At 42.4% G+C, this 26624-nt stretch overlaps 1 long non-coding RNA gene across 1 annotated transcript in view; it reads right to left on the reverse strand.

The window, feature by feature from the left end:
* Positions 1-277: 277 nt before the first annotated feature.
* Positions 278-26624, reverse strand: part of LOC117367036 — a 28257-nt gene continuing 1910 nt past the window's right edge. The window contains exons 2-5 of the long non-coding RNA XR_004540681.1: positions 26258-26355; positions 23825-24042; positions 23635-23724; positions 278-2358 (exon numbers count right to left, since the gene is read on the reverse strand). This is a non-coding gene — a long non-coding RNA (uncharacterized LOC117367036). The remainder of the gene's footprint in view (positions 2359-23634; positions 23725-23824; positions 24043-26257; positions 26356-26624) is intronic.

A 26624-nucleotide genomic window follows, 5' to 3' on the forward strand; every position in this document is an offset into this window, starting at 1 on the left:
TGCCCTTAACCGCGAATCTAAATTACCTTCTTACAGCTGCTGTAAGAAGGTAATTTAGATTCACGGCTAAAGGGCAGGGAGGTTTGTCGGACAGGGGCTGTTGTCGGTCGGTCGGGGAAGCGCCACAAAAGTAAGGGGACCTGGTCGGCTGTGCTGCACCTGGGGCGGACCTCCCCCCTCTCTTGGTAGCCACTCGAGCCGCAAGGCTACTCTCCTTCTCCTTACCTGCCCTGCCTGCAGCACAGAGCCGAACGGAAATCTTCCTGACATCAGCGCTTTGTTTAAGCCCTCTCTCCCCTCCGACGTCAGCACTGACGTCGGGAAGACTTCCGTTCGGCTCTGTGCTGCAGGCAGGGCAGGTAAGGAGAAGAGCCGCGTGACTGAATACATCCAGCCCTGCAGGAACCCCGCGACCCTCGCAGGATTCCTGTCGTCCCCATGCAGCTCTCCAAGACAGACATATCTTCATACCAAAGTAATTTCTTTAAAGCAATACTAAATTCCAGCCGTAGCATCAAGTCATTTGGTCCCTAGGGGAATCATAGGCTACAGCATACTGTAGAACCTCAATGTACAGATTTAATGTAAAGAGGTAGAGTTTGATAATATAAAACTTCTAGCTATCTTACTGAGTTTTTCTTTATGAAACTTCATGTTTACTGAACTATTAAAAAAATGAATTGCTTGTATGAAAATCATACTTAAGGTTGTCTGTGTACAAGATCACTTGACAGTGAAAAGCCAGGTTTTTGCTCTGAGAGTTTCTTGTACAAACCTACTGTAAACTTGCTTATCCATTACCCACTCCTACTCTAGTTGAGTCTTTAAATATCCCTTACCTTTATTTTCTAAGGGAAAGGTAATCTACCTCCACTTACACCCTGTTGTCTATTAAGATGTTTTGCTATGTATTGTCAACATTTCAAGCAGCATTCCATGCGTCTTATTTGACTATTTTTACTATTGTTAATTGGCTGTCCCCCATATCTGGCTTACACTTGCTGTATATCACCTTGGGTAAATTTCTTCAATTAAACCCAAAATAAATGACTGAGCCTGCTGGGACAGATTAGGAAATGCTTGAGAACCTGAATGTAACCAGACTATAAACTTATCGATTACTATAAATCCAGTGGCAGTCTTACATGTCATCTGCTTGAGGACAGTTTTGCTATTGCCATTTGATATCTGACTGCTGCACTATAGGCGCGTTTCATTTCCACCCCCTCCTCTTCCTTTAAGGGAAGTCAGTAATAAGTGACTCGCTCATTTGTCGCGGTCAGGGGGTAGTGTAATTAAACAAATTAGTGGCACTGTGTGCACTACAAGTGACAACTCAAATTTGGAAGATTATTGAAGGTATAAACCTAATCTTTGTTAGTCCCTGTAGGATTCCATATGCTAGGTGTTCAAGTAATGCGGTTTGTGAGTGTTTTGCAAGATGAGCAAACTTGCAAAACGAGTGTTGACTCGATAAGTGAGCTACCACCACACTAGCTCAAATCCCCCTCTCGAGGTCAGTGGCACTGCTCCCTCCCTTTATGACCAAGATCAGTGCTGCTGTCCACCTCCTCCTCCCCTCCACTGACTGGCACTGTGTTTACCATATGTGCACTGGTGCCTGCCGCTGATGTTCTATGCTGGGTTGCTGCGGGGCCTTGAGCATCTGCACATGCTCCAGGCCTTCTGGCTCACCCTCTGAGATTATCGGAGAAGGCTCTGAGAATCTCAGAGAAGGTGAGAGCCAAAAGGCCTCAAGTGCCGCTGGCCTCAGGAGAGAGGGGATTTGCAGTGCAAGTGAGCAGCACCTGTGGCCTGGGGGGGGGGGGGCAAAGTGGAGGACAGCAGTGGGAGAACTGTTGAACCACAAGAAGACAGAAGAAGGGATTTTACCAAGTCAGTGGAACAAATCATCAAAGTTTCCATTACTTCCCATAGGGCAATTTGCTTCGATATACAAGTGCTTTGATTATGAGCATGCTTCTGGAACAAATTATGCTTGCAAACCAAGGTACCACTGTACTTTTCTGACCACTTGCTTACACTTGCTTACCTCTTAGACTGAACTAGAAACATTCAGTCGAATCCCAAAGCCAAGCATCATACCTGAACAAATCCAGGACACAGGGGTATAAGGAAGATCCCAGCAACATAAACCATTACTGAATTGTCTGCTCTGCAAAACATGAACAAGTAATAAACAGGCATAAAGACAACTCAGAAAAACATTGAGAACAATGGAGAACTAACCTGCTGTGTGCAATGAGCACCCCATCAAAGAGCCTTCAGCAATGCACATACACAACAGAAAAAAAAACTCCCCACGGGACCTGGTAACTGGCTGGAAGATCTTCAAGCCTGTAAGGAGAACAGAGGCAGAAAAGTAGGCTATTCCAAACAACCGAGTATACAGAGAAGGCGGGTTGTATGGACTCCTGCAGGGACTAAAAGATTGAAGGTATACATTTTAATCTTTCATTTTGTTATGTCCCTTCCGGATTCTATATGCTAGGTGATGTACCAAAGTAGTGGTAGCAGCTAGGGAGGGATTAAGAGAGGACCAAGTAGCCACCCTGCAAAATTAATTGGGATGGATCGCACAAGACTGCCCACAATGCAGCAACCCTTCTAGTTGAGCAGGCTTTAAGAGAAACCAGCAGCCGCTTGTTGTGTGTGAAGTAAGTTGTGGAAATAGACATTCAAATCCATTGAGTGATCGAGGGCTTGGACGCCAGCTGACCACAGCGATGTGCAGCTGTCAGGACTAAAGGTCAACAAGACAGCCCAAAATCATTAGTCTTCCCCAATAGTGTAGAAAGACTTAGACAACTTGTGCAAGATCCGATCTGTCTGTTCCGAGCCTGTGGAATGAAATGCAGGCAGAGTGAACCTCCTGGCTGACATGGAAGGCAGAACCACCTTTGGTGGAAAGTTAGAGAACTTCCGTGTCCGTAATAAGGAGAAAGGGCTCCCTGCACAAATGAGCCTGAAGCTCTGAAATATGCCATGCTGAGACAGGTAACTAGAAACAAGTCTTGATTGACAAATCCAGAAAAGCATCATCCTTTCAGTAGCTTGAATGGGGCTTCGCCAAGGTCTTGAAGAAAATGTTAAGATTCTACAAAGAGAAAAGACACAAGGGAGATCAAAGTACCCCTCTCAAACCTGGTCACATCTGGGTGAGCAGTAAGCTAACTAGCGCTTCCACATGCTGTAAGTGCAAAAAGCCTGCAACCGAACTTTGGGAGGCCACCACTAAACCCTTCTCTAGGCCTGCCTGAAAAGCCAAGACCACTGAAATGGAGCCCTCAGGTTCTACCTGGTCTTTAGCACACTACTGCTGTAAAGCCTTCCAGAGTCCATGGAGGGAACATGTACAGGAGCTGTGTTCCATCAACTGACAAGGCACCCGGTCTTCACTGCTGAAGCCATCAAGTCCATCTGGGGTTGACACCAGCATTGTACGATTAGATGGTACACCTTTCACAAGAGGGATCATTCTCCTGGGTCCAGGACTCCGTCATCTGAAGAAATCTGCCTAAATAATGACGACTCTGGCCACATGTGCTGCCGAAACAGAAGATGTGATTCCTCTTAGTGGAGCAGCATGTGAGTCACCTGGCCCAAGGGAGCTTTACTTGTGCCCCCGATTCAAGTATGTCACTGCTATGGTGTTGGAGAATACTTGCACCATTTTTCCTTCCAGAAGGGTCTGGAGAGCAAGTAGTGCCAGTCGAATCATCTGAAGCTCCAGACAGGAAGATTAACTCTCCGCTTCGGAGATGGAAGATTTGGGCCAGGTCCCCTAGCTGATAATCATGGAAGGTGAGGGAGTGGAGCTTTCTCTTCCTATAACGTTAAAGGATATTGAGGAGGTTGAGGTCCTCCCATCAGGTACATCTCCAGGACTGGATGGCTACACTAATTTTTTAAGAGCTTTAAAGGGCTGGTGGTCCCATTGTTGACTAGGGTCATTAATTTGTTGCTGCCTCAGACCTGAAGGCTTGCTGCAGTGACCTTTATACCGAAACTGGGCAAAAGTCTAGTCTTACAAATCCTATAGATCAATTCTGTTACTAAATACAAACTAAAATTAAAATTTTTGTCAAAGGCTGCAGAAAGTCCTCCCTAACCTAATACATGTAAAGTCAAGCTGGCTTTTTTGCTAGCGTTACTCGATATTAAAAACAGTTCTGCATTTCATTTAGCATACATGAAAGCAGAGGGTACCCACTCTAGTGCTTTCTTTGGATGCTGAGAAATCATTTGATAGGGTTAGTTTGGAGTTTGTTTAGGTTTCTTGCTAATGTGAGATTAAGGACAATTTCTTCAATGATTTGATTACTCAACAATGCTCTTACATCACATCATCCATTTATATACTGCATAACCTAATAGTTCAATGCAGTTCACAACTAAGAATCTCAGGAACTACAAAAAACAATGTCATATGTATTACAGAAATTTATCTCAAAAGTTTCCTGAAATGTTTGTACGATATAGCGTTAGCTATTAGCCCTAATTTACTTGTCTGATTGGCAGCCTGGTATGAGAATAGTCTATCAAAATTTTTTTTTAATTAATATTCCTTTACAGAAGGAAACATGAAAGAGAAAATGTTGGGATCGTTTTTGGTATTACCAATTAAAATCCTTCATGTAATTTGCTGCATGACCAAACAGCACCTTGTAACAATAATCTAAACTTGAATATAACTCTGGACTCTTATCAGTCAGTGCAATTTCCTGCAAAAAGGAGTTATGATCTGATTTTTTTCTAGTTAAAAATTAGCCTGGCAGATGTATTCTGAATCGCAATCTATGTAGATTACTTTTAAGGCCAGCATAATATGTTACAATAATCAAGAGAACTAAGAAACAAAGACAGCACCAGCAATTTAAAGGCAATGTTTTGGTCAAAGTATAAGCACTTCTGGATTAACTGATTGGTGTATTTTCAGGGATAAATTTGAATCTAATGCAATTCCTAGAATCTTAATGGTCGAGCTGAACATATAGGAAACTCAGTTTAATACGTCCTGAACCTTGGTTTCTTCACAAGGAGTTAATGTAGAAAAATTGTCTTATCCTTGGGTTTTTTTCCAATTCTTTATTATTTTCAAAACTTACAATAAGTGGCATTGTAATCTGGATATAGGGACTTTAGATCATCTTTTGTTCTATTGTCCCCATATCTTAGCCTTTTGAAACTCAATCTGGGATCAAGTAAATTGTTTATTGGAAAATCATGTAGCATTAACTTATGATACTGTACTTTTTGGTATGTCTATGAGAAAAGAGTCAGATATCAATGTGTAATAACAAACTTATTGATTTTGACCGGAGTAGCCATTCAACATATTATTAATAACTGGAAAGACCATAGTAGGCTCAATTTTAAATTTTGGTGGAATTCAGTTTGCCACATATACAGAATGGAAAGATCAATAGCGGTGCAAAATGGAAATTATAAAAACTTCATTAAAATTTGGGAACCATTAACGTCCTTTTGTCATGATTGATGCCATTTTCCTAATATTTCTATATTTAATATGCAAGATAAGGGTGGGGTAGGGGGAGGGTTTCTATTATATGAAAAATAAAAATTACTAAAAGGATTTCAGGATGGGAGAGGGAGGGTTATATTTACAACTATAAGTTATGATAAGATGTACAAGTGGTTAAATCTATGTTATTGTGTTGCAATTTTTGTACACTTGATGAAAGTTTTAAAATGAATAAAGAATTATTAAAAAAACAACAACTTACAATAAGTGTAACAGTAAATACATTTTATACTCAAATATCACACTTGATATTCTATTAATATCCATTTCAGAATTAATCCCCCCTAAACAATCAATGTCCAACACAAAATATCTATAATAAACCCCATATCAATATACCAAAATTAATCATACCAGACCCCCCTCCCAGATGTGCATGTTTAAAGGGGAAAACAAACATTATAATAGTTTGCTAATGGCTCCCAAGTCTCCTGAAATTTGTTGAAATTCCCTTTCTGAATGGCTAATGTTCTTTCCATTTTATACATACGACACAAGGAATTCCACCAAAAGCTATAGTTAAGCCTCTTCCAATTGCTTGTAATTTGTTGTATGGCAACTCCTGTCATTATTAGTAAAAGCCTGTTTTTTGAGAATTGGCTAGGTGGGAGGGCTTGACCCTGAACTGGATGGGCTGTATTGTGGCTACCAAAATGATACTTCTGCCGCCCTAAGCTGTTATTTCTTTCTGGCCTTACTGATTGATATGCCGAAGGTGTTTTCGTATCCCGATTCAAAGTGTTTGTGTATACACAGTGTCATAAGCTCCCCAGGGTTATGTAGAGCACTTCCATATCAATCTAAAGTGTGTGGCAGTATGGGGGTCCCATATTTCTACCTGTATTATCAGGCTGCTTTATTTTTATTTTTTAAATTCTTTATTCATTTTTAAATCTTTCAACAAGTGTACAATAAAAGTGATACATAGATTTACAATCAACACTTGATAAATCTATCAAGATAATAACAAATGTATATATATCTAAACCCTTCTCCCCCCCTCTTTTTCCATACTATTTTCTTCATTGAATCAATCTTTCATATTTTCTTTTAACCTTGTTCTTTATTTATACATTCCCACCCCTTTCCCCTCCATTCATAAGTATTGTTGAGAAAATGGTGTTTATTCATCACAAAACGTCAATGGCTCCCATATTTCATTAAACCTTTTATAATTTCCATTTTGTATTGCTATTGAATGTTCCATTTTGTATATATGACAAAGTGAATTCCACCAGAAATTAAAGTTAAGCTTGCTGTGGTCCTTCCAATTGGTAGTAAAGCACAATTACTTACCGTAACAGGTGTTATCCAGGGACAGCAGGCATATATTCTCACATGTGGGTGACGTCATCTACGGAGCCCCGATGCTGAAGCATTTTCAAGCAAACTTGATTGAAGATTTAAGTTTGCTCTGCTGCTCCACGCATGCGTGCCTTCCTGCTCCACTAGGGGGTGCATCCCCTCGTGGTCTCCAGTTCACTTAACTAGCAAAGAAGCCAACCTCGGGGAGGTGGGCGGGTTGTGAGAATATATGCCTGCTGTCCCTGGATAACACCTGTTACGGTAAGTAACTGTGCTTTATCCCAGGACAAGCAGGCATGATATTCTCACATGTGGGTGACCTCCAAGCTAACTGAAAAGGGATGGAGGGAAGTTGGCAATTTAAGCAAATAGATTTCGTAAAACCGATTGGCCGAACCGGCCATCACTCCTGGATAGTGAGTCCAGACAGTAGTGGGAGGTGAAGGTATGAACCGAAGACCACGTGGCAGCCTTGCAGATTTCCTCAATAGGTGTGGACCTGAGGAAAGCTACGGAGGCTGCCATCGCTCGGACTTTGTCCCCCGTTACTCGACCATGCAACGCGAGACCAGCCTGAGCGTAGCAAAAGGAGATGCGCGTTTGGAAACTGGGTGACCTAACCGGTTTGAGTCGAAGGACAAAAACAGTTGTGGGACTTTACGGTGTGACTGAGTGCGTTGGAGGTAAAAGGCCAACGCTCTCTTGCAGTCAAGAGTGTGGAGCGCCACTTCTCCGGGGTGAGAGTGGGGCTTGGGAAAAAACACAGGCAAGACAATGGACTGATTGAGATGGAAATCAGACACTACTTTAGGCAAGAACTTTGGATGGGTGCGGAGTACCACCTTGTCGTGATGGAATACTGTGAAGGGTGGGTCCGCTACCAGAGCTTGTAACTCACTAACCCGCCGGGCGGAAGTGAGCGCGAGTAGGAAAATTACCTTCCAAGTGAGGAATTTTGGATGGCATTTGTCTAGGGGCTCAAATGGAGGTTTCATTAGTTGAGCCAGAACCACGTTAAGGTCCCAAAACACCGGGGGAGGTTTGAGAGGGGGGTGGACATTCAAAAGACCCTTCATGAAGCGAGAGACTAAGGGATGGAGCGAGAGGGCTTTCCCTTCCAGGGGCTAATGAAAGGCCGCAATCGCACTGAGGTGTACTCGAATGGAGTTGGTCTTTAGGCCGGAATGAGATAATTGAAGTAATTAGTCAATGACCAGAGGGACGGGGTCCGACACTGGGTCCTGGCTGTGGGAGGAGCACCAGGTTGAGAATCTGGTCCATTTTTGGGAGTAGCAGGTTCTCGTCGAGGTCTTTCTAGAGGCCTCCAATATCTCCTTGACTGATTGAGACACAGGGAGAGCAGTCAGGGGAAGAGAAACCAAGCATTCAGATGAAGAGATTGAAGATTGGGATGTAACAGCGAACCCTGATCCTGTGATAGTAGAGAGGGAAACAGAGGCAGTGGATCTCTGACACTGAGTTGAAGTAGAAGGGAAAACCATGGCTGGCGTGGCCAGCGAGGGGCAATCAGGATCAGGGTGGCTTGTACTGTTTTCAGGTGGACAAGCGTCCGCAGTATCAGAGGAAACGGCGGGAACGCGTACAGGAACCTTCCGTCCCAGTCGAGGAGGAAGGTGTCGGCCTTGAGCCGGTCCGGGGAGTACATCCGGGAGCAGAAGAGAGGCAGCTTGTGGTTGTGGGGGGATGCGAATAGATCTATTTGAGGCGTCCCCCACTTTTCGAACACCTGTCGTAGGGTCTGAGAATGTAGTGACCACTCGTGTGGCTGGAGGAGGCGGCTGAGTCTGTCCGCCAGACAGTTTTGTTCTCCTTGTATGTACACCGCTCGAAGGAAGGTGTTGTTGGAGATTGCCCATTTCCAGAGGCGCAGGGCTTCCCGGAAAAGGGACCAGGACCCTGTTCCCCTTGTTTGTTTACGTAGTACATTGCTACCTGGTTGTCGGTTCGGATGAGAACCACTCGGTCGTGGAGCAGATGTTGAAAAGCTACAGCTGCGAGATAGATGGCCCGAAGCTCTAGCACGTTGATGTGGCAGCGACGGTCTTCTGCTGACCACATCCCTTGGGTGCGTAGGCCGTCTAGATGGGCTCCCCAAGCGTACTCCGACGAGTCCGTGGTGAGTATCTTGCTGTGGGGTGGGGTGAGGAAGAGCAAACCTTTGGAAAGATTTGAAGAGTCGGCCCACCAGCGGAGCGATCGTTGCAAAGAAGGCGTCACTGTCACGGGGCGGTCGATCGGGTCCCGGTCTTGACGCCATTGAGAGGCCAGGGTCCATTGAGGAATTCTCAGATGGAGGCGGGCGAAGGGTGTGACGTGGACGGTGGAGGCCATGTGGCCCAGAAGAGTCATCATCTGCGAGCTGATACTGAGGTCAGCAGGAAAAACCTTCGACTCAGACTTACTAACGCCTCTAGACGCGGAGGAAGGAACGGAGGCGAACCGTGTCCAGCGTGGCCCTGATGAACTGTAGGGACTGGGAGGGGCGTAGTTGGGATTTTGGGAAGTTTATCTCGAACCCCAGACTTTGTAGGTAGGTAATAGTCTGTTGGGTCGCTGAGATAACCGCTTCCCTGGACGGGGCTTTGATCAGCCAGTCGTCCAGGTAGGGGAATACCAGGAGGCCCTGGGAGCGCAAGGTTGCTGCGACTACCACGAGGCACTTGGTGAAAACCCGAGGTGACGATGCTAGGCCGAAGGGGAGGACACGGTATTGTAGGTGCCAGTCCCCTACCTGAAAACGCAAGAACTTGCGGTGAGCGGGGTGCACTGGGACATGTGTGTACGCCTCCTTGAGATTGAGGGAACAGAGCCAGTCGCCGTCGATCAGGGGGTAGAGTGTCGGTAGGGAGAGCATCCAAAATTTTTCCCGTACCAGAAATTTGAGGCGTCTCAAGTCTAGTATTGGGCGTAGGTCTCCCGTTTTTTTCGGTACCAGGAAGTAACGGGAGTAGAAGCCCTTCCCCTGTTGGTCGGGGGAACCTCCTCCACTGCTCTCAGGCGAAGCAGGTCTCGAGCTTCAGAGAGGAGTAGGGGTAGCTGTGTCCGGTTGGGAGGGCAATTCCTTGGGGGGTTGTCCGGAGGAATGGCCCGAAAGTTGAGAGAGTATCCTGATGAGATCACGCCAAGGACCCATGCGTCCGACGTGACTTGTTCCCAGCGAGGGTAAAAGGCTTTGAGCCGACCCCCGATGGGAAGGAGGCCTGGGACTATGGCGGAGGGGGCCCGCCCCCTTCCGCGTATCCCGTCAAAAGGACGGGGATGGTTTGGTAGTCGCAGGGGTTGGGACTTGGGCATGGCTCGGTGGTGGGCTTGCGGACACCTGGGTGGGGGCCGCGAGAAGGCAGGGGTGGATTTTTGTGGGTAGCGGCGCAGAGGGGCCCTATACGGCCTGGACGCGGGCGGTTTGGGCTTTTGTCGGACAAGGGAGGCAAACAAGCGTTCATGTTCGGAGAGGCGTTTTGTAGCCGCCTCGATAGTATCATCGAACAGTTCTTTTCCCACGCAGGGAAGGTTAGCCAACTGGTCCTGTAAGTTGGGGTCCATGTCGACCAGGCGTAGCCAAGCTAGTCGGCGCATGGCGATAGCAAAGGCTGCCTCTCTGGAGGAGAGTTTGAAGCCATCGTAGGCCGCGTGGAATAGATGGAGGCGTAGGTTGGAGAGGGGATGTGAAGGTGAAAGTGTAGCTTTGCACCCTAGAGGCCATCATCGCATTTTGGTATAGTCTCCTGCCGAACTTGTCTAGGGTTCGGCCTTCTCGGCCTGGGGGGACCGCTGCCGAGACCCGGGAGGGGTGGGCCTTTTTTAGGGAGGATTCTACTAACAGCGACTGGTGGGAGAGCTGCGGTTGTTCAAATCCCGGAAAGGGTACTGTGCGGTACTTGGCCTCCATTTTGGAGGGCACGGCTGCGACCATATAGGGGGTCTCCAGGTTCCTGAAGAGCCTGTTGGAGTATTGGGTTAGGCGGCAAGCAAAGAGACTCTCTGTGCAGTGATGGCATATCCAGTTCCGCTAGGTATTCTTTAGAGTATCTGGAGTCGGACTGGAGGTCTAAATTCAAAGCGTGGCCCATGTCCTGGACAAAGCGCGAGAAGGATGGTCGGTGAATGAGACCTCCGTCGGGTGGAGAAGGAAGGGGAGGCTTCCCTCGAGTAGCGAGGTTCCTGCTCCGATCCAAGCTCCGAGACCGGGGAAGCACTGTGAAAGTGTTCCGGGGTCGTGGATCTCCGACGTCTCGAGGAGCCCCTCGGAGACGATGCCGGGGTACCGATCGATGTCGGATCAGTGACCTCGACCCCGGACTCCCTCGGTGAAAGCCCGAGACCTCGGATCGGAGCCCCGGTCCGAGGGGGAGTTTGGAGGATGCGTGGGTTGGAGAATGATAACTCTGCCACCCTCAGCCGTCCCGTACGAGGTGTAGGTGAACGTCCTCGTAGAGTGGGGGAACCCCGGGCCTTCTTAGAGGTACGGCGGTTCGAGGTTTCTGTCGGTTTGGCCCGACGTTTTGCCCTGTGGCGGTCTGTGGAGGGAGAGAGCCTCGGCGAGGAGTCTGAGATGCGGCGAAGTTTGCGCACTTGGCTGGTCTGGCACATGCGGGGTCAAGGTCGAGGCAGAGGCCGATTGTAGATGGGCCATTGCAGCGGACAGCTCCGACGAGATCATTGCTCGGAGTAGGTCCTGGAAGACGGGCACGGACAGCATCGAAGGCATGTCGCCTGCCTCGGTGCACTCCACCGGGGGCGACCTCGTATCAGAGTATTCCTGTGTGGTGGAGGCACGGCCCGAAGGCTTGGAGGGCTTCGTCGGGGCTGTAAGCATGGGACTTCCGCCATGCGTCGCCGGTGTCCCCGAGGTTGGTTTCTTCACTGGTACAGAACCTGAAGAGGGGACTTACCCGGAGCCGAGGCTTTCTGTTGTCCCGAGGACTTCAGAGTCGAGTCTCGAGGCAATGCCGAGGTATTTGGGGCTGAGGTCAAGGCCGGGGTCGACCTCGAGGCCGAGGGTTGGTCTGGGGCGAAAAGATCCGCCATGCGGGCTTTCCTTCGACGGAGGGCCCGGTTCAGGAAAGTAGCGCACTGGGGGCAGGAGTCGGTTGGATGAGCGGCCCCCAGGCAGAGGATGCACCGGCGATGCGGGTCTGTGATGGAAAGAAGCCGCTCGCACCGGGTGCATTTTTTAAAGCCGGTCAAAGGCCGGGACATAGAATCGAAAGTGGCCGCGGCTCAAGTAGCCACGGGGATCCGGAAGCCTCCGGGTCGATGAATCAAGTTGAAGGTAAAACTTTTGCACATATGACTTAAACCAGGGGTGTCAAAGTCCCTCCTCGAGGGCCGTAATCCAGTCGGGTTTTCAGGATTTCCCCAATGAATATGCATTGAAAGCAGTGCATGCACATAGATCTCATGCAGATTCATTGGGGAAATCCTGAAAACCCGACTGGATTCCGGCCCTCGAGGACCGACTTTGACACCTGTGCCTTAATCGATGAAAAAACAAGAAAATCGCGGTGCTAGAAGGCAGTTGGGCAGAGCCTGAAAAAACACGACTTCTAGGCTCAGCAGAAAATTTTGAACTGGAGACCACGAGGGGGATGCACCCCCTAGTGGAGCAGGAAAGCACGCATGCGTGGAGCAGCAGAGCAAACTTAAATCTTCAATCAAGTTTGCTTGAAAATGCTTCCGCATCGGGGCTCCGTAGATGACGTCACCCACATGTGAGAATATCATGCCTGCTTGTCCTGGGATAATATGTTGTATGGCAACTCCTGTCATAATCAATAAAAGTTTGTTATTACTTGCCGATATCTGACTTTTTCCTCATAGACATGCCAAATATCACAGTATCATAAGTTAATGCTACAGGATTTTCTAATAAAGAATTTATTTGATCCCAGATCGAATTCCAAAAGGCTAATATATAGGGACAAAAATATAAAAGATGATCCAAAGTCCCTACATCAAGCTTACAATGCCAGCATCTATTAGACAATGAACCATTTAATTTATTTAATCTAACAGGGGTCCAAAATGCTCTATGCAAAAGAAAAAACCAAGTTTGTCTCATAGATGCTGACAGTGTAGATATTATTCTCCAAGACCAAATTTGTGGCCATTGAGATGCTGAAATTTGATGCCTAATCTCAATGCTCCAAATATCCAAGACCATTTTTAGGTTTTTTATTAACCAAATCACTAATAACTTTATACCATTGTGCGGCCTGGTGTCCCAGAAAATCTGCTTGGAAGCAGAAAAATTCCATGCTACATTGAGAATTTAGATTTTTCCATTCAGGGAACCCTGCCTGAATGGCCTGCTTCAATTGCAACCATTTATAGAATTGTGATTTATTCAGTCCAAATTTATTTTGCAATTGTGTAAACTCAAGCATATTTCCATTTGAAATATCATTTAAAGATCGTATTCCTGCATTTAACCAATGCTTCCAGACAATCTTAGATCCGCCAATTTGAATCTTGGAGTTTAGCCATATAGATTGATTTGTTGATTTATTAATAGGAATTTCAGTTAACTTACATACCTCAGAGTTTTCCATGTATCTAATAAAAGTTTATTTTCTTTATACAATCTGGGCATCTTGATACTGAGAATGTGACTAAGATGTAAAGGAGACATGAGTCGCCATTCCAAATATAACCAATCTGGAGTGTATTCAATGAGATCTGGGAGGACCCAATATATACCTTGACATAAAATATAGGCCCGATACCTATAAAAATTTGGGAAATTTACCCCACCCTCTAATTGATTTCTGTAAAGATACCAAAGCAATTCTAGGTGTTTTGCCAAGCCAAACAAATTTAATAATTATTGAATTCAATTTTTTATAAAAAGAGTTTTGAAAAAATACCGGAATCATATACATTTGATAGCAAACCACAGGCAATACCATCATTTTTATAGTTTGAACTCTCCCCCACCAAGATATATGTAACGGATTCCATTGTTCACATAATTTCAAAACCTTTAATAAAAGGTTTTCATTTTCTTTTATTGTATCTTCTATTGAATTTTTAATCCAAATTCCTAAATATTTTAATCCATCCTCCTTCCAAACAAAAGGAAATGAATCAAACATAGATTTTATGCAATGTACATTAAGCGAAAGTATTTCAGATTTATTCCAATTGATTTTATATCCTGAAAACATTCCAAACCTTTCAATCAATTCTAACAAACACGGTATAGTTGAACCTGGATTGCGCAAATATAAAATATCATCCGCATAAGCAGATAATTTGTATTCCCATTCTTTCAGGGGAATACCCTGTATCCCCTTTGTCTGGTTAATAGCTATCAATAAGGGTTCTAACACAATATCAAACAGCAAAGGAGATAGTGGACATCCCTGTCTAACTCTATGTAGTTTAAAACTTTCAGATAAATTATTATTAATGTATAATCTTGCCATAGGGGAGCTATACAAAGTTTTAATCATTTGAACAAAATCAGGACCTATACCAAACCAATCCAAAGCCTGATACATGAATGACCATTCTACCCTATCAAAAGCTTTTTCTGCATCTAAAGATAGAGCAAAAGCTGGTTCATTCATCATTTTAGATAAATTTAAAGTATGAAACGCCAATCTTGTATTGTTAGAAGAATGTTTGTTAGCAATGAAACCCGTTTGATGTACATCAATTATGTAAGGGAGAGCCTTTGCCAATCTTAATGCCAGTGCTTTAGCAAATAATTTTCCATCCACATTAATTAATGATATTGGCCTGTAATTCTAAACCAAAGTGGGATCTTTATTTGGCTTTGGCAAAACCACAGATTCTGCCATGGTACTTTTAATACAACCTTTATTAAGTTGGAACTGATATAAATTTAGTAAATAGGGTAATAAAGAATTTTGAAATGTTTTATAGAATTCCACAGTAAAACCATCCCCACCTGGAGCGGATCCAACTCTAAGAGACTTCAATGCTGTTTCTAATTCTTTTAATGATATAGGTTCTTCTAAACTTCTTTTTATAAGATCAGGAAGTTTTGGACCCTCTAGAAGATTTAAAAATTCCATACCTTTTTGAACTTTATCATCAGAAGACTCGGAAGAATACAGCTCTTTGTAAAAAGCCAAAAATGGATTTAAGATATTACTAATTTGATTATGCATATTTCCTCTCTCATCTTTTATTGCAATTATTTTTATTCTTCTTTTCTTTGCTTTAAGATAATTTGCAAGTAAACTTCCTGCCTTATTGGATTTTCCATAATACAAGGTTTGCGAAGAAAACAAATCTTTCCTTGCCATTTTTGAAGAAATTTCATTATATTTACCCTTAGCCTTTAATAAAGCTTGCAAATTTTCATGATTCCATTTATCAATTAATTTAGACTCCAGCAGTTTAATTTCTTTTTCCAAGTCTAAAAATTGTTTAATAAGTTGTTTTTTAATATATGCAGAAGAAATATTTCCTCTTATAGTAGCTTTAAATGCATCCCATAAAATTTCCGCATTAATATCTGCTGAAGTATTTATTTGGAAAAATTCCAAAAATTTTAATTTGATTTCTTCAAGAAAAGTTGAATCCGAAACCAATGCATTATCAAACCTCCATAATGATCTATTATGTTCATTATTATCTAGTGTAAATGTAATCCACACTACTCCATGATCAGACAAAATAATTGGATCTATGGAGGCTTGTCACTTTTTGCACCATGAAATGTGATACCAATATGTAATCAATTCTTGAAAAAAAGATTTGTGAAATGGTGAGCAAAAAGAATTCCTGATCATTAAAATGAAGAATACGCTATATATCTTTCAAATTACAAGCATTCACCAAATTATCTAACCCTAATGATTTTATATTTTTGCTTGGTTTTTTATCCAAAAAAGGATCCATAACAGCATTAAAATCTCTAGCTACTATTAAATTAGAAGCAGCCAGTGGGAGTATTAATTTTTGTATATTTGTAAAAAAATCATTTTGATTTGAATTCGGGGCATAGATATTTAGTAAAGTCAAAGTATTATTTCCCATACTCATTTCCACTTTTATCCATCTCCCTAAAGGATCAAAATCCCTCATTTTAAATGAAGCTAAACATTTTTTGTTAACTATTATAGCCACTCCTGCCTTTTTCCCTACTGCAGGAGCAAAGAAAGTGTTTCACCCAATTATCTTCTAATTTTTTGGATTCTGCCATTGACAAGTGTGTCTCTTGAATGTAATACACATCAGCCTGTTGCCTTTTTAAAAATGCTAATATTTTTTTCTTTTTACTGGGTGATTAAGGCCATTGACATTGAGTGAAAAAATTTTAATCTCCATCAATCCAATTAATTTTTACAAAATATCTTTCATTTCTTATATCTGAACTAAAAACTGAAATTTGAAATGTATAAACACCATTTTCTTTTATATCCTCCATTTCAACATCCCTACCTCAATTATCAATTTCCCTTAACCCCCCTCCCATTCCTCCCTCTCCCACCCTTAATATTGACTGATAAAACCTGTAACTGCACATATAAGACCAAGTAAAGCATAAATTAAAAGCTCTATACAGACCACAATTATAGAACAATATTGTATGTAATAATCATATGTATTAAAATATTAATAATCAAATAAAAAACTAAATAAAGCTCTTTCATTGACTTTATAAATGACAAAAGAGAATATGAAACTATATATTTGCTAAAAATATTAACTTGTAATAAACCTAGAAATAAAAAGTAATTATTGATAATATATGTTCTCCTTTTTTATTATTGTTATTTATTTATTTTTTAAAATTTGTATATTCCCTTTAAGTAATTTCAAGGAACCTATTAAACCCTAAACTAGAGTCCCTTAAAAATCTTTGCTCACAGAAATCATTTGTATTTAAGACTTTATAAAAATCTCCATTAACTCATCAAAACATATAAATTAAATCTGTCACCATAAGTTCTGCATATTAATATCATATCTTCATGAATATAATATAACATATCAGAGATTTTAATAACTGTTCAATATATGTATCAGGAAAGAAAAATCATTTTAACTTTAAAAAGTCATCTTTTGAGATAGAGATTAAATGCTCCTAGAGAGACAAACTGTCTTTTTCATCAGCATTCCATTTCACCGTTTCCATTCAAAATAACAGAGCCAAACTGTCATTTAGCTTATTCTCAAATATATTAAAGATAATAAATCAAATCAAAATCAAGAAGAATCAATTTCAATTCCATGAAGTGAATAAGCCAAATTAGATTGACATCGGTTGTTCCCTTTGATTTAAAAACATTTCCAGTTTCACAGGCTCATCAAAGCTCAGTTTTGTCGTCAATAGTTATTTTCATAATCGCAGGGTATATCAGGCCAAATCTAGCTCCAATATCTCTTAACTTCGGCCTCATATCTAAAAATCTTTTCCTTTTATCTGCTGTTGTTTTAGCGAAATCAGGAACGATGTGCACTTTGGCATCCTGACATTTTAAATTCGCATGTTCTTTAGCCATTCTTAACACCTCTAAAACTTGTTGGTGCCTTAGCAACTTGAAAATTAGGGGGCGAGGACCTTGTAAAGTATCAGGTCTCCTCATTGGTATGCGATGTGCATGTTCAATTTCTATCGGGTATTTGGATTTGAGGGGCAGGACTTTCATCAAGAAGTTTTCAACAAATGAGACTGGATTATTTTTCTCCACCCCTTCCGGTACACCCAAAAGTCTCAGATTACTCCTCCTCATGCGATTCTGGCAATCCTCCACCTCCCTGGTGAGTGCAAAGATTTTATCTCTGTCCCATTTTATATTGCCTTTTTTCAGCTTCAAAACTGTCCATTTTCATTTCTAATTTCGTTGTTTTGATTTCTAGCACTTCAGTTTTTTTATTTAAAGTCGCTACTTCTTCCTAAATATCGTCTAGTTTTTTGGCGTTTTTCAAAAGAATTTTTTATTTCTTGTAGTTCTTTCCATAAATGTCACTTTTATCCCTTGACAACGGACATTTCGACAGTGTCGCCGGCTCCGGCTTAGCTCTTTTGACACTGCCAGTAGTTGAGGGCATCATATCTGATTTATTCTGCTTTCCTGAAGCCATAACGTTGTTGTTTTTCTTTTTTTTACTTTAAATAAGATTTTTATTTTCGTATTTTTTGTCAGTAATGTCTGTGAATACGGAGCCTCTGCCTTACCCGACCATCCTCGTGCACTCACAGGCCACGTCCCCATCAGGCTGCTTTATTACAGGAAATACAGGTCCAGGCTTGGACCACATATGAGGACCAGCCCTGGATACAAATAGAACAGGCTTTTCTCCCAGACATTTCTTTATGGAGGAGACTTCCTTGAGTGCCGATATTAGAACTTCGGGTGCAGTTGTCAGTAGGTAATCCCTTCCTAAAAGTGATCCTTCTCACTGGGTATAAACTGCGTAGACAAGTGTCCCAGAGCATATTTTGCTCAAACACCTAGTCTGGCAACTGGCTTTGGCCCTGGGCCTATTCACTTTTGCTGTGTTGCGGATCTTGGAGCAGGTTTGGAGAGACCAGAGGCGTGCTTCCCTTTGACCAATTACAGGAGGACTATGGGTTGTTAAACAAGGAGGCCTTTATAAACACTCAACTATGACTTTACAGAAACACCTTTTGGGACCTTGTCTTAAGGGGAAACTGAGCTGGAGAAAACTTTAGGGAAGAGGATGTTTGGGGATGGGCATTCAGCGTATACTGAACTTTATTACTTCAAGAAGCAGTGTACAATCCTTATAAGATACAATGGACCCAAGAATTGGGATGGTTTGGACTGACTGGACCTGTGCCTATAGGAATTTGTTCACTTTACCACTGTCGGTGTTTTATTGAAAATTGATACAAGATGTACTATCGCTGGTATATGGAACCCCCCAGCACTTCACTTGGGTTTATGGTGATCATACTACTAATCACTTATAGTACTGAAAGGCATACGCAGCACTGTACATTTTGACATTTATAGGCTGTCCCTTCTCGAAAGAGCTTATACTTTAATAACTTGTATAGACAAAACATGACAGAGGGTAGGTAGGGTATGCAGAACCCAAGGTGAGAGGAGTTAGGAGTTGCAAGCACTCTGAGGTAGTCTTTAAACAGGTCTTGAACACTGCCAGAGACAGAACCCACCATAGGGATTCAGGCAGCTTATTCCAAGCATATGGTGCAGCAAGGCAGAAGAGGCGGAGTCTGGAGTTGGCAGTTGAAGAGAAGGGCACAGATAGGAGGAATCATAGGGGGAGATAAGGGAAGAGAGATAGTGAGGTGCAGCTGAGTGCATTTGTAGGCAAGGAGTTTGAATTTTATTCAGAAATAGATGGGAAGCCAATGAAGTGAATTTAGGAAAAGAGTAATGTGAGTAAAGCAGCTCTCCTGGAATATGAGTCATGCAGCCGAATTCTGGACGGGGTTGTGGTCCAATCAGGGGATTTTCCCCATATTTGGTGGTATTGGTGGGCCAATAGTACATATGGCAAGTACTGTCCTATGTTAATGGATTGTTGTCTGCTTAATTTTGTTCTTCCTGGTTACTCTGCAGGAGCACCATTTAGATTTTCACGTTTACCATTGCTCGCTTGGTGCTGGCAGAGAACTGGTGCTCCTCTCCGATACCTTACAAAGCCTCCTAAGCAAATTGGATTGTACAATTTATGTGCAAGTTGACAGCATTACATCAGACTTTGCTCCCTTATCAAAGTTTGGGATCATTTATTAGGCTGGAGATCTGGTTCTAGAGCTCAATTCTTCTTGCTACAATTGCTGTTCCTTCCTATGTTTTCATCTTTATAATGTTTTAATATTGGTACTCTGGAAATTTGGGGCTGGGATATTTCTATTCTGTAATGCTGTCTGTTTTGGATTATTGAAAATGCTAATTCAAACTCCTCATACTGACCTACAAATGCACTCAGCTGCCTCTCACTATCTCTTCACTTGTCTGTCCCTATGTTCCCCACATCCCCCTCAAGCTCTGCTCAGCTGATAAGTCCCTCTTAATCTGTGCCCTTCTCTTCCAGCTCCAGACTTCATCCCTTCTACCTTGCGGTGTCTTATGCTCAGAACAAGTTGCCCCAATCCCTACAGCAGTCTCCTTCTCTGGCAGTGTTCAAGGCCCAGTTAAAAGCCCACCTCTTTGAGTGTGCTTTCCGACACCTAACTCCTCAGCTTGGGTTCTGCATCCCCAACCTTATGTCATGCCTGTCCAAGTTAGATAGTAAGCTCTTCTGAACAGGGAAGATCTATAAAATGTCAAAATGTACAGCACTGCTTATGCCTTTCAGTGCTATAAGTGATTAGTAGTAATAGAAATTATAAAAAAAAAAAAAAAGAATTATAGGACAGAAAAAAAAAAAAGGGTAGGGTTAAACGGCCATTTTTCTCAACGGAGGAGGGTTAATAGTGGTGTGCTGTAGGGATCTGCACTGGGACTGGTGCTATTTAACTTATTTATAAATGATCTGGAAATTGGAATGACGAGCAAGGCGATTAAATTTGCATACGACATTAACTATTCAAAAGTTAAACACATGTGGACTGAAAAACTGCAGGGGGGGGGTGCTCAAATAGCAGATGAAATTTAATGTGGACAAATGCAAAGTGATACACATTGGGAAGAATAATCCAAATCATAGTTACTGGATGTTAGGACCCACCTGGGGGGGGGGGGGTCAGCACTCTAGAAAAAGATCTTGGTGTCATTGTGGACAATACGCCAAAACCTTCCACCCAATGAATGGCAGCGGTCAACAAAGCAAACAAGATGCTAGGAATTATTAGAAGAGGGATGGTAAACAAGACTAAGAATGTTATGCCTCCTTATTGCTCAATGATGCGACTAAGTGACATGGTAACCCCTTCCTATGGCTAACTGCAGGAACAGGTAAAATTTATATACCTGTTCACTGCTGGCATGGGCACAAAGGTTTTCCACCACTCAGTGGAACAACTTTTGCTCCCGCAGGGAACCCCACCCACCACAACTCTCATATCCTACCATCGCGGGTCCTGCAGCTTCAGGTGGGTCTGAAGGGTCAAGCAGTTCCAGCCAGCTTCCCTCCCTGCCACTGGCACACAACTTGCAGAGTGAGCCAATCTCTACACAGGGCTGCCAGGCTCTCTTTCACAAAGAAAAGAAGTTGCGTCATAAGGATGAGGAGCTCCTCTTTCTTAAAGAAAGGAAGTTAGAATTATAAGGAGGAGCCTGGCAGAGGGAATGCCATGAGCATCATTGATCAAGCCTGTATTTGATGGCTTGCTCTGCATGGTTTGTGCCAGCAGCATGGAGGGAAGCTGTCTGGACCCATGAGCTAGTCCTGCATAATTCAACTCCCTGCCTCGCTTAAAAACAAAAATGATTACAGACTGTGGAGGATCACTGGTGCATTTTCTCTGCTGCGGTCCCACCCCTCCTCTGGCCTAATGTCCTGTTTTAGCCTGGGGTGGAACCACAGCAGAGAAAGTGCACCAGTGATCCTTCACAGACCGTAATTAGTTTTTAAAGTGATATCTGGGGGACACTGGATGATTGTGGATTGAAGGGGGAAGCATGCCAGCCTTTGGGGGGGCTCCCTGGTATAGTAGCTATTAGAAGTACACGGCGGGAGGGGGGATCTGAAAACAGAGGTGAGGGAGAGAGATGGTGGACAATAGGACAGAGAGAGGGAAAGATGATAAGTTGAACCCAAGGGGTGGTGTGCAGGGAGGGGATAGAGATGCTAGATAGAAGTGTGAGATGCTGGATGAAGAGTAGTTGAGAAAAGGAAAGTGCTGGATCTGGGGATGGTGGGATCAATTGCTACAGCTGCTCTTTTTATTTGTCAGGCCCCGGCAGCAAAAAGTAAAAACTTGCTGCCTTCAGCAGCTGGAAGCTTTCCCTTTGCTACTGCTTCCTGGTTTTGCTTCGGTACGAAGCAGTAGCAGAGGTGTGCTCTTCAGGCCACTGGCAGCATTAGTACTGCCTTACTGGATCCCATTGAGGAACATGTGTGGTGGGTGGGGGGTTGTTAATGGTTAGAGAATGACATGGACAATTTTCCCCCATTCCCTGCAGGAACTCATTTTCCTATCCCAGAAAGGATCATTTCCTGCAAGCTCTGTCCTTATCTGCACAAGCCTCAAACACTTTAGAATCATAAGGGTTAGAGGCTTCTGCATTTAAGGCAGAGCAACAAAACTCGCCGGAACGGGGTGGCAAAATTGAGTTCTAGTGGGGACAAATGTCCCTGTGTCATTCTCTAGTTGCACTCTTTAGGGAAATGCTGGACTATGGGAATAGAAAAAAAGAAAAAAGACAAACCTCTGAAGGAGGGGAGGGCAGGACAGATGGAAGGTGAGCACAAAGAAAGAAGAAAACATCAAAATGGGCAGGAGACCCTAGCAAGTGAAGTAACAGAAGAAACAAACCAGAGCCTGGGACCAATATGATTTAAATGACGACAAAACAAAAGGGTAGGAAAAATTGTATTTTGTGATTAGAGTATGTAACTGAAATGTTCATCCTGCCAGAGCTGGTATTAGACATGGGTAGAGCCCAGGGCAGAAGTTTGGGAGGGGGACCCCAAAGCCCTCTACTAGCCTATGCCTCTTCAGCATCCAGCAGGCTTAGGGCTTTCTCTAGCCAGAGGATAGTTGCTCTAATTGCACTCCTTGGCCTAACACTTTTCTTTGCATGAACTTTTATTTTGCACAATATAGAAGGAAATGAATCTATTTCTTTGGTGTTGTACTATATGGAAGATGTGGCTTCTTGGGCTTTTGGCATTTGTGTTGTGTACATGACAGAGGATGAAATTTCTATGTAGCATTCAGTTTTCCTGATAGTGGGATATTGTGAGATGAGATGGGTTTTGTTGATCTTTTTTGCATTTGTGATTTATAAAATAACCACTGTACAGCATATGGTTCCTTTACCCTTTAATAAAATGATTTAAATATAAAATAGCTATTCAAGACTTGTGTGGATGGGATTAGAGTCTGCAGGGACAATTTTATTCTGTGTCATTATCCAGGTACAACCTCGCATGAGTACTGGTATTCCATTTCTGTCTCCTTATCTCAAAAAAAGATAGCAGCATTAGAAAAAGTTCAAGGAAGAGCAACCAAGATGATAAAGGGTATGGAACTCCTCTTATGAGAAGAAAGACTAAAGGTTAGGGCTCATCACTTTGGAAAAGATAGCGCTGAAGGGGGGATACGATTGAAGTCTACAAAATCCTGAGTGGTGTAGATAGTGGTACAAGTGGATCAATTTTTTTTTACTACATCACGATTTACAAAGACTAGGGAACATGAAGTTAAGAGTAATAATTTTAAAACCAATAGGAGGTGAGATCCATTTTCTCCTACTAGCAGTTGGGGGAACAAAGTTTTGTAATGAAATGATAGAATGAAGTCTGGAAAGAGATGCCAGTACTTCCAAGGATTACAAAGAACTTAAGATTGTTGCTTGAATGCTCTAATACCAGTCTAGATTTTACTGCACCACTTTTTGCATCCATGATTAAACTGAGCCCAGTTCCCAATGACCACTCTGTCAAACTCAAGACTGCATCTGGAAACTGAACAAGTGAGGCAATTAATATTTGCAGACGTCACAAAACTATACAGAAGTTATCAAAAACATGTAGACTGAAGACTTGCAGGGAGAGAAGCAAACCTGAAGACTGGGCATCTAAATAGCAGATGAGATTTAATCTAGACAAATGCAAAATGATGATGCACACTGGGAAGAATCCAAAGTCATAGTTACCTTGTTAGGGTCCACCTTAACAGTCAGCACCAAAGAAAGATCTGGGTGTCATTTTAGACACTATGCTGAAGTCTTCTGTCCAGTGTGCAGCTGCAGGTAAAATAAAGCAAACGGGGTTCTAGAATTAGGAAAGGGATGGTAAAGACCAAGAATATTATAATGCCTCTATCACTCCATGTTGTATCCTCACCTTGAGTATTATGCAGTTTTAGCAGACTCATAAAAAAATACACATTTAGTGTAATTAGAAAAAGGTTCAGCAACCAATGTGACAAAGGGATGGAACTCCTTCCATATGACATAAAATTAGAGGTTAGGGGTCTTCAGCTTAGAAAGACAACAGATGGCGGATACGATTGAGATCAACAAAATCCCAAGTAGTGTAGAACAGATAAGCAAATTTTCACCCTTTTCAAAAAAAAAAAAAAAAAAAAAGATAAGTACACATACCAGGGGACACAAAATGAAGTGTGTGGTGCAGTGGTTAGAGATAGTGCTGCCCGATTCAGGAAAAAAATTGATTTGATTCAGCTTATTGAAATTGATTTTTAGATTCAATTTTCCTACCCAATTGGGTGTTCTTTTCAAACATCCTGGTGGGTTTATTTTATAGCCTCTTCACTCCCTTTGCTCTCTACTACCCACACTGGTGCTGTGGTGTAAAAAGACTTAAATCCTAGCTCACGCTCAAAGTCTACCACCACCTCTGGCAGGATACACATTTCAATTTGACATTGTAATCACAAAATAGAAAATAAATTTTTTACCTTTTGTTGTCTGTCATTCAAATCTTGTTGGTCCTAGGCTCTGGCTCTGATAACTTGCTTGCCAGGGTCTCCTTTCTGTGCTAACCATCCATCTTCCATCTCTGTCCTCCCCCTTCCCCAGAGGGCTGGCATTTTGTCTCCATCCTCAGATCCACATTTTTCTCAACTACCCTTTCATCTAACATCTATCCCTTCTTCCCCAGCATCCCAGGATCCATCATCTCTCCTTTTCTCTTACCAACTACTCTCCTATCCAGTATCTCCATCACCCCTCCACACCATTCCTTGAGTCCAACTTCTCTCCCGATTTTTTGTTTTTAAATCAATTCACCTGAAGTGAATTGATTCGACTTGTGAATCGGGCAGCACTAGTTAAAGCTATAACCTTGGCACCCTGAGACTGTGGGTTCAAATCCCACACTACTCCTTGTGACCCTGGGCAAGTCACTTAATGCCCATTGCCCCAGGTACATTAGATAGAGCGGGAACCCTACGGGACAGTTAGGGAATAATGCTCGAGTACCTTAACTGGGTTTAAGAAAGGCTTGGACAAGTTCCTGGAGGAAATATCCATAGTCACTCACACAAAGTATAAAATGAATACTATCAAAAATCTAACAGCTTCTATATTTTGTTTTCAGTTATATGCATATTTATTTAAAGAGACATATTGAAGTTTTGCAGATTTACTCTTCAGTGCTCCAGTTAAAACATCAGTATGTCTCAACTGAGGAGAGTGTGGCACAGTGGTTAAAGCTACAGCCTCAGCATCCTGAGGTTGTGGGTTGAATCCCACGCTACTCCTTGTGACACTGGGCAAGTCACTTAATCCCCCTATTGCCCCAGGTACAATAGATAGATTGTGAGCCCACCGGGCCAGACAGGGAAAAATGCTTGAGTACCTGAATAAATGCATGTAAACCGTTCTAAGCTCCCCTGGGAGAATGGTATAGAAAATTGAATAAATTCAGAAATTGTGCAGATGGGTTTATAACAACCATTCATCATACAACATGGCAACACTGACAAAAATAGGAAAAAAAACACCCCTCCAACCACCACACACTGAATAGGCTGAAGTTTTAGCAAGACTGCCAAATGTAGGGCACAGAAGGGCCAGAGGCAAAGATTACAGTATATTATATAATAATATAATTGTTTCTCTTAACAAATTTATACCATGTCTTTGTTGTCTCCACCCATTTTCTACAGAGCTAGCATTTTCTGTCGTGTAACATTGCTTACAATATGCAGCTATAAAAAACTCCAAATTTTAAAGTATGAAGTTCAGTAATTAAAAATATGGACCAAAGATGCTTGTTTCAACAATGCTTGGTTAGCTTTGCAACAAGCATGCAATAAACATTCTGAAACCTTCTTGTTGTACAGTGGAATACAGTACAGCCGAAGCCTCGGTATTAGTAAAATACTGATGACCACAGGCTGAAGAAAAAAAAATGCTTCAAACACCAACAGACCTTTGTTTAGGGTTCTTACAGCAGATGTTTTGTACAAAGAAAAACTACATCAAATGTAACCTGCCCTATGTTGAGTTAATAAGTGAGCTACTGCATATACATTTACTAAATTTTTTTGAAACATTTTAGATCCTTAAATCTAAATACTGACAGTACTGCTTCTGTATAAGAGTCAAATAGAAATGAGGTTGGTAGCCTGTTATACTCTTCTTACCAAAAAGAAAAGGTCTTTTCTTTCCCCCATACTTATAAAAAAAAAATTGAGGGAGCTATATATTACAAGTAAGCGCCTATGATGAACTAGACATAGCAAGTTTGCTATGCTAAAGACCACACTCGTACCATGCTGACGTAGCAAATAAAGCCAAAAAATCTCACCTCAACACTACCAAAAGATTCTTCAGATATTTTGTGACCACACATGAAGCTCAGCAAGTCCAGCAATTGGGTAATGAAGATAGTCAGAAACCATTTCCCTTAATGAAAGGTAGCCAGGAAGAATGTAAGAGAACAATTTGCTTCAAGGTAATTATAAACTAATTGCATAGTATGTCTTAAGTTGTAGTTTGTACCAGCATTTTACAGAAATTGGCTATAACACCTACTGTAGTTACCAGCAAAGTAGCTTTGACAAGCTACTCAGCATTTAACATGAATACTCTGTATATTTTAAATTTATAGAAAACTATGTCATAAACCCTTGCAAACACTATTAGTTCCATAGTAAGATGATAATACATGTACA

Source organism: Geotrypetes seraphini, chromosome 9, assembly GCF_902459505.1.
Source record: "Geotrypetes seraphini chromosome 9, aGeoSer1.1, whole genome shotgun sequence".
NCBI classification, from domain to species: Eukaryota; Metazoa; Chordata; class Amphibia; order Gymnophiona; family Dermophiidae; genus Geotrypetes; species Geotrypetes seraphini.